General features: G+C 40.2%; 1 pseudogene; it reads left to right on the top strand.

The window, feature by feature from the left end:
* The first annotated feature begins 1,665 nt into the window (after nt 1-1,665).
* LOC141628908 (U-box domain-containing protein 44-like) overlaps nt 1,666-15,672 on the top strand; it is a 217,531-nt pseudogene continuing 203,524 nt past the window's right edge.

Below are 15,672 nucleotides of genomic sequence, written 5' to 3'. Positions count from 1 at the left end.
GTTGAGTGATATTAAAAATCTACCTGTTTTCAACCAAAATGGTAAGCGAATGGAGGAGAATTCGGTTGATGCTAATATTATCCGGGAAGGGAAACGTCTTAGTTCTTCACTGGAAATTCAAGAAGATAGTGTAGAAAAATTGGATTTGGGTAGTGGAGGCACTTATCAATTTGATCCTCTTAGTAAGAAAAGGAAAGGTAAGAAATCACTTCCACAATCATTGGAACGTATGGATTTTGCTGCTAGTAGCAATGTTAGTAATGCAGCTTATTCCGGCACCGACAAGAATGTCGATCCTACTCCTTCCTCCAATCAAATTCATGGTGATCAGTTTCTTCAATTTAACAGAAAAGGTGGAGGCCTTTCCCACTTAAAGATAGATGCATGTTCTTATCAAAAACTTCTTCAAGGCAAAGAAATTCAAGTGAACCAGCATAAGCTTTAACCATGATGAGAGTTCGTGTTCATAATCTTCTTCCGCATCAGGAAGCCCAGACGAGAACTCCCCATGAAGAGATTTCACGGGAAGCAGCAGTTCCCCTTTCTAATCCTCCTCCTAGTCCTTTGTCCGAGATGCGCAATCCGATATTTGATTTTGTGTCTACGAAAAGGGCTCAGTTGGTTGAAGAGGAGGTCATATTTCAAACTGATAACAAAAAGCAACTAACTTTGGACTCATCTCTTATTAGCAAGATTTTCATAGATCAGTTTCGTTTCGCGACAGTTAGGGAGCATTCGAGGAAGCTTCGTAGCCGTAAGAGAGATCATTTCAAGGGTCCCGGTCGAAGGACGCGGGTTGATGCTAATTTGAAGACCAACTCTTTGCTTTGTTTGGAGCATTCTGTTTTTGTTTGCAGGTACACGGAGACGATGGCTGTGATGTAGAGGAATAAAAGAAAGGGTACTCGCATGATCCATTTCGATGCCCATTATCATCCACCTTTCAAGAAACGTCAACTCCCGTCTTCCATTTGGTCCTTTTCTGAGAGTAGCCTGGTTTGTTGGATATCAAATAGTTATAGGGTCTGTGACGCCCCTCGGTTTGTATTGTAGTTAGTTATTATGTAGCCGTACACTATGTAATCTCATTTTATTTTATTTAGGGTACCCTTTTATTTATGCCAGTTCATGTTGTCAAATAAAATAAAATAAAATACTGCTAACTAGTACAGTAACTCCTAAGTCCTATCCCATGTGAATTACAGTTCAACTTCCATTACTTATAGTCACAAGTCAACCTTTGACTCCTTACCTCACCACTCTTCTCATCCAACGCGTCAATTCTTCACAAGGCAGCTGTCCAAAACCGGACCGGACCGGAATCAGAATCGTCAAAATTTTCGGACTGGAACCAGACCGGATCATAAAAATTCCGAACCGGGACCGGACCCGAAAAATTCCGCCCAAGACCGGACCGGAATTAATATTACCAGTCCGTCTTGCTTAATACCGCCTTATTTCAGACCGCAATAAGACCTCTTACAAGTGAGAAGCACACATGTGTTTTCCCACTCACACCCTAAATGAGTTTTTTGTGAGAGGAAATGGTATCCATCTGACCATTTTAGACGGATATGACAGTCTAAAATAAAAATTTGTGTAATTTTACATACACACTTTTTCAAATTCCGGTCCATAAATCCGGACCGGTTGGACCGGTCTTAAATGTATTTTTAGTTAATATTTTAAGGAAAAAAAATAAACTAAAAATAATTCCGGTCTTTCCAGTCCAAGATCGAACCAGACCAAAAACTTAAAAATTGGTGGACCGGGGACCGGACCGGAATTTTTAATTCCAATCCGGACCGGTCCATTTTTTTGTGGTCTACACCGGATGTTCCCCCTTATTTCACACTCTCCCTTCCAAACCACACCAAATCACCATTCCCGTCCCGAAATCCCCCCTTATTTCACACTCTCCCTTCCAAACCACACCAAATCACCATTCCCGTCCCGAAATCCGTCCAGTTTCAAATTCTCACTTAAAACGGTTTTATATAATGGAATCTTGTAACTAATTTTTCATTTAAGTGAGTTACTCCATTATTCGTATTTAATAGATCCGACGGGGAAACCAAACCTTTTGCCGTCGCCAACTGAAACAATAAACCAACTACTCTCCGACCTCAACCTAACTTCCCTAACCTCTGAAGACACAATCCCCTACGACGTGCCACATAGATTCTTATACGACACCTGCAGACTACACTTTCTGATCAATCACCATCTCCTACGCGAGATTTCAACCACGGCATCCATTGCGACTGCACTTAAGGGAATCTCCGTTGACCTAGCTAAAGCCGTTGAGACGGTGTCGCTTTCTAAGGAGAAGAGTAAGATTTAGGTGTTGATTAATTGTCGTACCATGTGTTCTGCGTTACAAGATCGTACGGCTAGTATTGGTGGTTGGCTTGCGTTGCTGGAAACTGGTGTTTGTATGTCGTCGGAGCACCGAAAGAAGGTTTCGGACCTTTCTAGAGATATGAAGCTTGCTCAATTCAATGTAGTTATTCCTTATCTTTATAATTTCTTAATTATGACTCGTTTTTTTTACAAACGTAATTATGACTAGTTTACTTTCATGATAACGATAAATGAGGTGTATAGGTGTATAGGTGTATAGGCGTATAGCATTTTGGCAGTGTTACGGTTTTAGATGACGTCTTTTTATGCTACGTGATTCCTTTAATGGTGACTATAATAATTATCGTGATTAGAGCATATTTAGAGTAAGTCCAATGGTTTAGTTTGAGTACTTGCTTGTAATTTCTTAAAATTTCAAGCTAGTAGCTTAACCATTGGAATTGTTCATGTAAACTTGCTTGGGTTGGGCTAGTAGCTTTATTAAGAGGATCTCTAATGGTAAGTTTAGTTCTTTCTTGAAACTTACCTTTCATCACATAAAGATTTTAAACTTAAATATTTTTAAAAATTTCTACAAACTATTACAATGGTAAGCTACTAGCTTAGTGGTGTGGCTTAAATGCACCATATGTCAACTACCTTCCACAATACCCTTTTAATTAATACATTTACTTATTTTTCCTAGAAAATAAAAATTAAAAATATTTAAGTGTTGTTTTAATTGGTAGATTTTTTCTTGTAGGCCTATTTGAGCTACTAGCTCCATGAATCTACTAGCTCAATTTAAGCTAGTACATTTAAAGTGTTCCAATGATTAAGCAACTAGCTTGAAATCTTTTTTATTTGGAAGCAAGTCCTTTTGCTTAACCATTGGAGATGCTCTAAGCATCTTGTCTAAATGGACTCACAACAAATAATCAACCAATAGAAAAATAATGGTTCTCAACACAGGTCGAGCAAGGCAGGCAAGGCAGTAACCATATACATCATTCGCAGCGTGGAATCTAAGAGGGCAGAGGAGTCCCTTAAGCCTCATCTCATTCTTGTCACAGGACTGAGTGCACCACAAGACCAGACAAGTTGCTCTCTCGCCTTGCAGCAGCGGAACCCGTCTTTTAAGTTGAAACGATATTCTTTTATTGAATTTCAATCCTAACATGAGGTTTAAGCACAAGACAAGAGTTGGGCGCCTTCGGACCTTTTCTTTTCATTTTTTATGGCTAGCCGCCGAATGACCAAAAACGCCGGGTTCTTAGAAAAATTGCATTTTAAAGCAGCAGTGGAATAAACTTCGTTGAAAAAGCCTTCTACTTTTCTAGCTAGTATAAATATAGGTAAACCATTGGAATACTTTAAATGCTCAAAATTATTGTAGCTTAAATTATGATATGGCAATGTTAAGCTAGTAGCAACTAGCTTATCATTGTACTTGCTCTTAATGATTTGACTTTGGGACTTACTTGTAATTTTATAAAATTGCAAACAAGTAACTCAACCATTGGAGTTGGCCATGTAGATTAGCCTTGCTCAAATAATTTGAGGGATGATTTTCATCGACGACGTTTTAGTAACTATCGACGACGTTTTCATTCCAAAAGACGATAATGCCCCTTGCACATGAACACTACTTTCTCTCTCTAAACATTTTTCCCTCAAATACAAGTAAAATCTGTAATACCCGCTGTATTAGGGACTCGTTGACCGACACTTTGACCTTGGGGGACCCTAGTGAGAGAGGGGAAAAGGGAGATACATGTAGTCAAAGACCAGACCAGAAACTCGATCTAGTAACAGTCACTCGGCCGAGTGCGGTGTACTAGGTCGAGTAGGGCATACTCGACCGAAGACTTGTTTGACAGCGTGATAGTTTATATTAGGCGGAGGTTGCGTCTTATAACATTTCATTTCTTTATTTCGTCACTTCCTAAACCAAATACTCTCTCTCTCTCTCTCCCTAACCTCTCATCTTTCACTACCCATCGATCACCTCACCATGATCTATACCACGGGAGGGATGCGTCTTGCGGGCAAGGCTATCGAGTCGGGTCGACTGTGCGACAAGGATCCGGTAGGGAGTCCTACTTAACGTGGTGTGATGGATGCATTCTGTGGACTTGCGAAAAGGTAGGGTTTTCTCTACTCAGTTGGCTGTGTAATTGGTTAAGTTGTTTGTGATTAATTGTTGGCATGTTATCTTTTGATTGGAATTGATAGAGGTTGATTAGATTGTACTGTTGGTTGGTTATTGTTGTGGGACCATGTCGGGAGATGGTTCCAACCCCATGTTCGCCCCTAGTGACTCACACAACAAGGGGGATGTGCAGATTAAGGAACTGGGATCGCTTATTGCGATGAGCGGGGCTTAGGTGATACAGCTGCGGTCCCTACTGGCGATGTTGGTTACCTATTGTGATGGCTAACCTGGCAGGGCTACACATTCTAGTGTGTATTCAGTTATTGGTGATTGTTGGAGTTGAAGGATTGATTGATTACAGATTGTTTGGATTCTGTTTATTGTGAGTTTTTACTTCCATTACTCAGTTGACTGACCCCGTTTATTGTTTTCAAAACTGTGATGATCCATTCGGGGATGGTGAGTAGTTGATTTAGCAGGTTGGATGTTGAAGTTGCTTGCGGGATATGGATGGGATCGAGTCATCACGCTGACACTTATGCTTAGTAGTCTTATCAGTAGTTTTGGAGTTGTTTTCCTTTGTCATGCTTGTATAACTGTAAGGATACATTTAATAAACGTTCTGTTATTGTCTATTTGGTATACTTACATCGGGCTACCGAGATGGTAGCATCCTTATATACTAAGGTGGTCCTTGGTAAAGCACTTTGGTATATGGGGGTGTTACAAAGTGGTATCAGAACGACGATTTTGGAACCTGAACCAATGAACTAAATGAACACAGGGTGTCAAATTAAAATGAACATCGTGTATGTGTGTTGGGAGCCCTCTTATGTCGGTTTTTGGTGAGAAGGCACCCTCATCTCAGAACCTCGGCCCTAACATACTTAAGCCAGTAACTACGCGCGGGAAAAGTTGTGGCATTGCATGTGTATGATTGCTGTGTGGTACGTAGTTTACCTTAGTTTCTTGTCGGGTATGAGCTTGTGGTACTATGGCTGGAATACGAAAGTGCGATGTGTGTATGCGTATGATCTTCTGTGTTTATGTTTCATGGTTGTAGTACTAGTGTGCCTGGTAGGCGTTATGGTGTAGCTTATGGAGGTATTTGTTCTATGAGTAGATGGCATGTGATATGGTTTAAATGATGTAGTTGTTAGTTATGGGATTTGAATTGTATGATGTATATATGAATTGTTAGCTGAGTGCGTAAGTTGTGTTAGAAGGATGTAGTTACTGTTAGTATAAGTTGGTTGGATTAAGGTATTATATTAATGCCTAAATGATCGGTAGATACTAATTGTGACGAGTTCTAAGCGCATATTAGACTCTGAACACTGTCTTTCGTGTTGCAGAACCGACAACGTCCTAATCAATGCCGATCTGTAAATCCTTTGTTAGCACTCGACCGAGAAAAGGTGGTACTCGACCGAGTTTGCTGTGCTCGACTGAGTACAGGTCTGTGCTCGACCGAGTTGGACGAGTTCGATCGAGGAAAAGGGAATATTCGACCGAGTACACATCTGGCAGAGACAAGTCAGAATCTGCCAAATAGCTACTCGACCGAGTACGACTAACTCGGCCGAGTAGGTCCAGAACTCGACCCGGTTCGCTCTCTTCGACCGGGTTCCGCGAGTGCTATGTCGGGTTTTAAAACCCCAATTCCTCCCCTTATTTCGAGACCTACTTCATAATCTCTCCCTCAAATCCTCTTATAATCTCTCTCTAATCAAACCTAAGTGCTTTTGGTGCTAGTAATTCTTCATCTTTGCTTGTTCAATTCTTCAATCGATCCTTCCTTCCAACTCAAGGTAATGTGTCCCAATGTTTCCCTTTTTTCCTAATTAAAAGTTTTTTTGAAAATCGATCACCAAGCTCTATAATCTTGTTGTAGATGCTTCAAAAGTGTTCAAATTGACTATATACCTTGTTAATAGCGCTGAAATAGTCGATTTCAACCCCGAAACCTTCATATTTTGGACCGAAAGTTTTAGGGTTTCGCCCCAAATCTCTTGAACTTTTGTAAATTTTATTCCTCATAGGGTGTTCATAGTTGGTCAATCAGTGATAATGCTACATTTTTGGTAGCCAATTCTGGTATTTTGAGCAAGAAAATCCGTCTTGACTTCGTCTTAAACCGAGTCAAATCTGAAATCTTTTCATCCTTTGGTACTCTTATAACTTTTTAAATTTTTGTAAGAGTTTATATCCTTGCAGTATGCTGAAACATCGAGCACCTCCCAAGAAGAAGACTCGGGCTACTGCCGCAGCCGAGCAAGGGGAGGCTAGTTACGGGCCGATCATTCCTCCGGTGGAGCAATATCTGATGGTAAAATTTGCTGATTTTAACCATAATTCTGCTTTTGTATCGTTGATGGGTCGCACAATGAAACCTACTCGTTGTGTCGACCCGAGACTTCTTAAGGATCTGGGGATTGAGGAGGACATTAGGCACATGTTCGAAATTCTAGGCTTCGAGGGTCTATATTATCTCCGAAAGAAGTCTTATCCCTTCCTGACTCTAGAGTTCATGAGCTCGTATAAATATGATGATGTGAAGGAGACCGTAAGTTTTCGTCTCATGTACACCGATTTCACTCTCACCGTTGATGAGTTTGTCGAACACTTGGGTTTCGAAAAGGCACAGGATGATCACTATAGGGATGTGGCGACTGATTGTGGGGCAATTAGCTACCTTCCTTTCATCACTGGGTGACCTGTCCCCAGATGCAGTGCCATGCTAATTAATGATGTGCAGCATGCGTCTATCCGTATATTCCTTAGGATGCTGACTTGCCTTCTTTATGGCCGGAAGGATGTGAGTAAGTTGAACTCACATGAGGTAATGCTCTTGATGTCTTATCTTAACCCTCTTCGAGAGGAACGTTGGTATTATAGTGCTCCGAGTATAGTGTGTGCTAGTCTAACACTCATGGCTAGCTCTTCGACTCGTAACTTTAGTGTGGGGCCATCGTGACCCGGCTTGCCCAGAAGTTGACCGACTTTGTTGCTCCTGAAGAGCCTCCTTCTGCCGCGTTAGTGGGTGCACCTGTCTTGGACCGGGAGTACTTCATTCACCAGAAGTGGTTGAGAACTTTGGAAGATGGGTCATTGTCATGGAGGGTGAAGGGTAACAAGTGGATAAAGCTACCCGCTGAGGAACACCTGCTTGTCACTGATCGTTTAGCGGAATCAACGGAGGTGGACCCAGAGAGTGGAGAGCCTACACTCCAGTACTACCTTATTCATGTGGGGTTCCTTATGGACTTACCTGAGCCGGTGCTAGGTACTATTCGCCAGAGGGTCGCTCCTCGTCGGACTCTTAGAGCTAGAGTGGTCAGAGATATTGTGACCGAGACACCTCCCTTCTCACAGGATCACTCTCAGCACCAGTACTCATCCTATCCTACGGCCCATGACCCTAGGATGCAGCCCAGCGAGTTGGCCGAGAGATTTTCCGTCACTCTGGTGTTGCGGAACATGCAGGAGATGGCACACCTTTAGGGCGTGGGGGTTCAGGGTGCTCATCCGATGTGGTGGGGGGCGTTGGGGATGATAGTGGGGTGTTCCATAGTTTCTGGGTGGACCGTGCTTCATGGAAAGAGCCAGTAAGCTATAAGTATGGCTATCTCGCAGAACCTTCAGGAGCCAACTATGGGAGCCAGCTGGACGAGGAGGGGTGATGGACTGGTGGCGGTGCAGGGATGACAGGAACAGGGGGAGATGACATGATGGATGCGGATGCAGCTGCGGACTTTTAATGAGTTCGTTTAGTGATTGTTTTATGTTATGTTAAACTTATTCGATATTTGGATATTAGTTGTCGCTTATTACTTTGTGTGTGGTTATGTACTTTGGCCGTAAGGCCAAGATTTATTTCATTTAAGTCATGTTGGGTTGAGGTGAACATTTCTATATGGATCAACGTTTAGCAATGTTGATTTGCAGATACAATAGAATTGCATGATGAGAAATTCGACTTATTACTGTCTGCCACCTGAGTACTCGATCGAGTACAAGCAACTCGACCGAGTAGCTTCTACTCAGCTGAGTAGTAGCTGTACTCAACCGAGCACCCAGGCTGGAATTAGTTTCATGGAGTTATGGTGGTCTTAATGCGTGGCCTATATCGTGGTGTCGTCAATCTGTTTTGCATAGAACTAGTACGCGATGGAATGTTTGGTGTTGGTGCCAAATTACTTAGAGCCTTTCAATTTTGTTATTTGCGTTCGGTGTATTGTTCGTAATTAAATTCCTGCTCGTGTGTTTATTTAATGTTTTTTTGCATATTATTTTATACTAGCATGTCCGTCACATGCTTGCAATTTGTTTTGGGAGTGAACTTCGGGGACGAAGTTCCTTTTATGAGGGGTAGATAATATCGCAGGACATAATTCTTTTTAATGCTTTAAATAGGTAATTGCCTGCATTCAAGTTTGAATTTGGGTGAATGTTGTTTCCCAAGTTAGTACGTGTTCAAGTTTGAATTCCGTTCTTTGTTGTCCTTTTGTGTGAATGTGTTTCCCGAGTTTTGTGTGAATGTGTTTCCCGAGTTGGTACGTTGAAAATGCGGTGGTCTCGAGTTTGGTGTGAATTGGAATTTTGAAAGTATGTCCGCATATGATGGTGGTTTTATGTGACGATAGCTTTGTGATTATGGAATTAATTGTGATTATGGGAGTAGTTATTCGGGACGTCGTGATGGGGCGTATGGGACGAACTTTGAGGACGAAGTTTCTTTTAAGGGGGGAAGACTGTAATACCCGCCGTATTAGGGACTCGTTGACCGACACTTTGACCTTGGGGAAGTCTAGTGAGAGAGGGGAAAAGGGAGATACGTGTAGTCAAAGACCAGACCAGAAACTCGATCTAGTAACAGACAATCGGCCGAGTAAGAGGAACTCTGCCGAGTGCGGTGTACTCGGTCGAGTAGGGCCTACTCGACCGAGTACCTATTTGACAGCGTGATAGTTTATATTACGCAGAGGTTGCGTCTTATAACATTTCTTTTCTTTATCTCGTCACTTCCTAAACCTAATACTCTCTCTCTCTCTCTCTCTCTCTCTCTCTCTCTCTCTCTCCCTAACCTTTCATCTCTCACCACCCATCTATCACCTCACCATGATCTATATCACGGGAGGGATGCATCTTGCGGGCAAGGCTATCGAGTCGGGTCGACTGTGCGGCAAGGATCCGGTAGGGAGTCTTACTTGGCATGGTGTGATGGATGCATTCTGTGGACTTGCGAAAAGGTAGGGTTTTCTCTACTCAGTTGGCTGTATAATTGGTTAAGTTGTTTGTGATTAATTGTTGACATGTTATCTTTTGATTGGAATTGATGGAGGTTGATTGGATTGTACTGTTGGTTGGTTGTTGTTGTGGGACCATGTCGGGAGATGGTTCCAACCCCATGTTCGTCCCTACTGACTCCCCTCACAAGGGATATGTGCACACTAAGGAGCTGGGATCGCTCGTTGCGATGAGCGGGGCTTAAGTGGTACAGCTGCGGTCCCTACTGGCGGTGTGGGTTACCTGTTGCGATGGGTAACTTGGCAGGGCTACACATTCTAGTGTTTAGTGAGTTATTGGTGATTGTTGGAGTTGAAGGATTGATTGATTACAGATTGTTTGGATTGTGTTTATTGTGAGTCTTTACATTCATTATTTAGTTGACTGACCCCATTTATTGTTTTCAAAACTGTGCTGATCCATTCGGGAATGATGAGTAGTTGATTTAGCTGGTTGGATGTTGAAGTTGCTTGCGGGATATGGATGGGATCGAGTCAGCACGCTGACACTTAGGCTTAGTAGTCTTATAAGTAGTTTCGGAGTTGTTTTCCTTTGTCATGCTTGTATAACTGTAAGGACACATTTCATAAACGTTCTGTTATTGTCTATTTGGTATACTTACCTCGGGCTACCGAGATGGTTGTACCCTTATATGCTAAGGTGGTCTTTGGTAAGACACTTTGGTATATGGAGTGTTACAAAAACCAAATTAAAAAAAACTAACAACAAATAAAAAATGTTAGAAAATAACCCACATCGACTAGAAAACTTTAAAAATTTAAGAAATCGGCAAATAAAGGCAATAAACACGGTTTTAAAAAAATTGACCGAACCACGAACGAAATGTTGAATTTCAACATTCGTCCATGGAGAAAACCTTGCGTTTTAACATTTGCCATGGAGTGAATGTTGAAATTCAACATTAAACCATGGACCAAATCTCAAGATCCAACGTTTGCCATGGAAGAAATGTTGAATTTCAACTTTCGACCATGGACCAACCTTAAAACCCTACGTTCAACCATGGAGGAAAGTTTAAGTTTAACTTTCGACCATGGCATCAACGTTGAATACCAACATTTGCACCATGGATGAAAGTTGAATTTCAACTTTCGTCCATGGTGTTTTTCCCCTTCCCCAATTTGACTTAATTCGACACAACAACCACAAAAATCGACACAAAATTCACCCTATTTCGCCAACAACAACACCACAACACAAACAAAAATGAAATCAAAAATATACAAACTAATTAACAAGAAAAAACTAAACCTAATTCAAAAACTAATTCAATTTAATTGGATAAACCCTAAAACAAGCAACTAATTCAATGTTGGTGGCGGCAGTGTTGGTGGTGTGTGGTAGTCGGCTAGGTAGTGGTGGTGGAAGTTGTGAATTTTGGAAGATTTTGTATTAGAGAGAAAAGAGTGAGATGTGGGGGGCAATACCGTCTTTTGCACTGAAAACGTCGCCGATAGTTACTAAAAGGTCGATGTTTACAAATTGGGAACAATTTTGAGCTAGTTTCATGGAACTACTTGTTTAAATGCACCTACAAAAGAAATTAACCAATAAGAAAAATAGTGCTCCATTTTTAAAGTTTTAATTTTATGTTAGAAATTTGGACATTGAACAAATAAAATAGAGGAATGTGTTAAATAGGTCCAATGAAACTAGTTGTAAGTTAGCTAAATCATTGAAGTGAATTATAGCATGAAATAGTTGTAGCTTAAAAAAGTGATGTGACAATGGTAAGCTAGTAACAACTAGCTTGTGACGGTAAGACTAGTTTATGTTGTGGCGATTGATTTAATTGATTGAAAGTGAGCTAATTTGATGCTATTTTTGGCATTATATGTTTTAGTTTATTAATTCGATGTACTTCACTTGCTATCTCGTTAATTTTGTTGATTTGGTGAATTAATGTTATGTTGTTGTTTTCAATGCTTGATTTAATTAATTTAATGCATTTAACATTGAGCTAATTTGTTGCTATTTTTGGTGTTGTACTACGGAGTATGTTTTAATTTAGTTAATTTCGAATGTAAACATAAATATAGTTCTGTCTTTCCTTCAATGACACCCAAAATCTTGGATTCAATTATGAGTGATATTCTAAATAATCAATATGAGTTTTCCTCACTATTAGCTGCTTCTTTTCCTCTAAAGGAATGTTATAATTCCTCTAATCCAATCCAAACTACCCACTTACTTTTTCAAGGTCAAACTATAAAATTTACATATTTAGTTGTATTTTGAAAATATCTTTCATAAATTATAATTTTTGCAAAAAAAAAAATTATATACAAAGAAAGAAAAACTCGGTAAAAGTGTCGCATGGAAGACCACCCAAAAGAAGTGGGTAGTTTGAATTGGATTAGAGGTAGTAAGATTTTCTCTGAAATATGTCTTGATAATTATCCAAACATTGATTACCAATTACACAAATTCTCATTTGTGACGAATATATTCGTCGCAAGCTTGCGACGGGTCAAGTATTACCCATGTAGGGTAGATAAGACGAAAGCAGAATGCCCAGGGAGAAACAATCTGTTTTGTGTTATCTACCCACATGGGTATTACTTGACCCGTCGTAAGCTTGTGACGGATATATCCGTCACAAGAAAGACTTACTATACCAATTAATGATTGAGGGTGAAAGAACAGATTCTTTTATAATTGTCAGGCCTTCTAATCCTAGGGATGTTATGTTGTTGATTTCGTTGCTTTAATTAATGTATCGAAAGTTGAGCTAATTTGATGCTATTTTTGGCATAGTAGTACTCTGTATATTTAAATTTAGTTAATTTGATTACAGCTCGATTATTGTCGCGTAATTGTTGTTTTTTTTTTTTTTTTTTTTTTTTTTTTTTTTTTGACAACGGAGGAGAATAACTTACAATGTTGCTTTTAGTACTGTTACTGTAGGAGTATATTTTGTAGGATAAAATTGTTAATTTTCATGAGTTTCTTCAAATATTTAATAAAGTTTTTATATTTAGTCTGTGACTCTGTGTTGAACATCTTGATTGATGCAAACTGTCTGCTATTTACAAAACACAAACATGTTGAGTACTTTCATCTTAGTTAGTATATTTACTCAATCTGGATACGAGATAAAGATATGAGTTCAAGGCAAATTGACTGAGTGTTGTTATTAGGGGCATGACATAATCGGAAAAGGCTTTGTGAAAGATTTCATCTTTTGTCTTAGCAAGATTGTCACATTCTCGATTCTAGTACGAGCCAATTTAATTTCAGTTAACTCTCCATGTACCTCGATGGGGTAGGCCGTATGGGAAATTTCAGTGTGCCAGTCTGTGTATATCGAGAACTAATAGTATTATGGACGGTGTAATGTTAAGTAGAAGGAATGGTGCTAGTACGAGCCAATTTAATTTCAGTTAACTCCCCATTTACCTCGATGGGGTAGGCCGTATGGGAAATTTCAGTGTGCCAGTCTGTGTATATCGAGAACTAATAGTATTATGGACGGTGTAATTTTAAGTAGAAGGAATGTTGCTAGCACCATTCTAGAAGTTAGAACTTAGAAGTATTGTTTTTGGATGGAAATGATTTTGAATGTGTTTAGTGTTTACTAACTCGTATTGTGAACCTAATTTTGAGTTCTGAAAATTGGTGTAGGTGATAGAGAATGAGGAAAGAGTGTACTGTACCCTGCAGAGAGAAGGGCAAGGAAGGCCAACCACAAAACCAGTTCAGAGTGCTATGATTATGGATTTATCCCAAGCATCAGGCATTGAGTATAGTAACCATATGGAGTTATCAGAACACATGACGCTGTTAAAGAAAGATCTTGCTAGGTCAACTTCAGTGTCTGAAAGGCGGATTTTGATGTCATTAGAGAAAATCGTCAACAACTGGTCTGTCCAGCCAAACTTCTCAGCTCTAAGCTTAGATTTCGACGTTGAAGATGATTCCCAGATTTTGCCTTTTAAGAATTTTCTTTGTCCATTAACTAAGGAATTTATGAAGGACCTTGTGGTGTTGGATTCGGGTCAAACTTATGAGCGTACTGCAATTGATTACTTGTTTCAGCGTTGCTTGGAGGATGGTCGTGATCCTACTTGTCCTGTGACAGGTCAAGTCCTTAACTCCTTGGAGCAGAAGCCAAACATTGGTTTAGCTGGGGCGATTGAAGAATGGGTAAACAGGAACGTTGAGATTCAGATCAAATCAAATCTGAAATATGTCAGTGAGGATCCTCCATCCGCTGAATGTGTTGAACGAGTTATGGATAGTGTCTATAAGATATCAGAAGAGCATCCTGCGAGCAGATACAAAATTAGAAATGCTGGAATTGTTGTTCTCATCTTTAAGTTGATCAAGAATCGGTCCAAGAGCCTCGGCTCTAATTTGAAAACCAAGGCTCTAATGGCTCTACTGTGCATGGCAAAAGATGAAGACAGCAAGGTGACCACACTGAACTTTATTGTGCTATATTGTTGATGTCTTATGCCTTTTTTTTTTTCAGTTCATTGTGTGATTGAGGTGGGATACATCATATACCATGCTAAACTTCTTATGAACAGTGCACCGCTATACTATGTGACACGCTTTGATTTTGTTTTCGTTTTAGTTTGCAGTTTTCACTCTTCATTGCTGATATCTTCCTATGGGTTCATTATAAGCTTGTACTGTACAATGCCGACTGGGTTGTAGTTTGTTGGAAATATTCATGTTTGATGTTCCTATATATCCAGACGGCAATGATTGAGGAAGGCATCACTAAATTGGCTGTGCATAGTTTTGTTGGAAGCACTGAAAAGGAGAAAGAAAACGCTCTGAAGTTACTGATTGAATTCTCAAGTAACAAAGATTACTGTGCAAAAATTGCATCTGAGAAAGGTACATTTGTTCTACTTTCAAGCTTTGCAGAGAACTTGGAACAACCTGCTTTTGTCGAATTTAGCAGACGATTTGTTAAGATGTTTGGAGATGATGGATGAGAATGTTGAACATTTGGCAGCAGCAGGAAGATTTGAACCTTTACTGAGTTGCCTCTGTGAAGGTAGGTCCATTAATAACATTCGTGGTTGGTTAAAGCTATTAGTCTAAGCTCGAAAGAGGTTTTTTTTTTTTTTTTTTTTTTTTTTTTTTTTTTTTTAGTGATGTTCTCTACCAGATTTAATACGACCTTTAACTCATGTAATCTTATTCTCAGGGACTCTTGACTTCTTGTACGAGTCTGCCTCACGTGTGAAACCAACCCAGATCCGTAGTATTCCTCATTTAATTATTTATTTGTTTTGTAGCAGCAGGTACTGAAAACGTTCAGAACGAGATGGCTTTGTTGATTGGCAAGATGACTTTGACAAACTGCAGTAGGGAACAAATTGCAAGACGGAGTGCAAAAGTACTTGTTGAAATGCTGCACAAGTCGGAGGGGAGATGTGCCAGTCTCCAAGCATTGTGCAACCTTTCATGCTTAGATGACAATGCAACTATTCTTGTAGAATCTTCTATACTTCCAGCTGTCGTAGACATTGTTCTTCAATCTCTGCACACCCTTCCTGAGCAACAGGAGCTAGCCGCTGCTATAATCGCAAATATCGTGTCAAATCCAGGGCATTGGGAGTTGGCTGAGGTCGACAAGAAAGGGCATTCTATGCTCTCCACTTACATTATTTCTAACTTCGTGAACCTATTATCTCAAGTTACCCCTTAATGCCAAGTGTCACGGTCCGAACTTTGAGCCGGATTGTGGAGCGCACCCTTGTCTAAACTCACGACAAGAATGCTAGCGAGAACATCAAGCACAAGTGTTTGTCAAGCACTAGTGCATTCGTAATTGGTCTCGGTTTGCGTGTGTCGAGATCGTAGTCTCGATCATCAACGGTCGACACACACATGCTTGTTGGTAA

Source organism: Silene latifolia, chromosome Y (genome assembly GCF_048544455.1).
Source record: "Silene latifolia isolate original U9 population chromosome Y, ASM4854445v1, whole genome shotgun sequence".
Lineage (NCBI taxonomy): Eukaryota > Viridiplantae > Streptophyta > Magnoliopsida > Caryophyllales > Caryophyllaceae > Silene > Silene latifolia.
The sequence above is the reverse complement of the archived record's forward strand: the minus strand, read 5'-3'. Positions and strand labels throughout refer to the sequence as shown.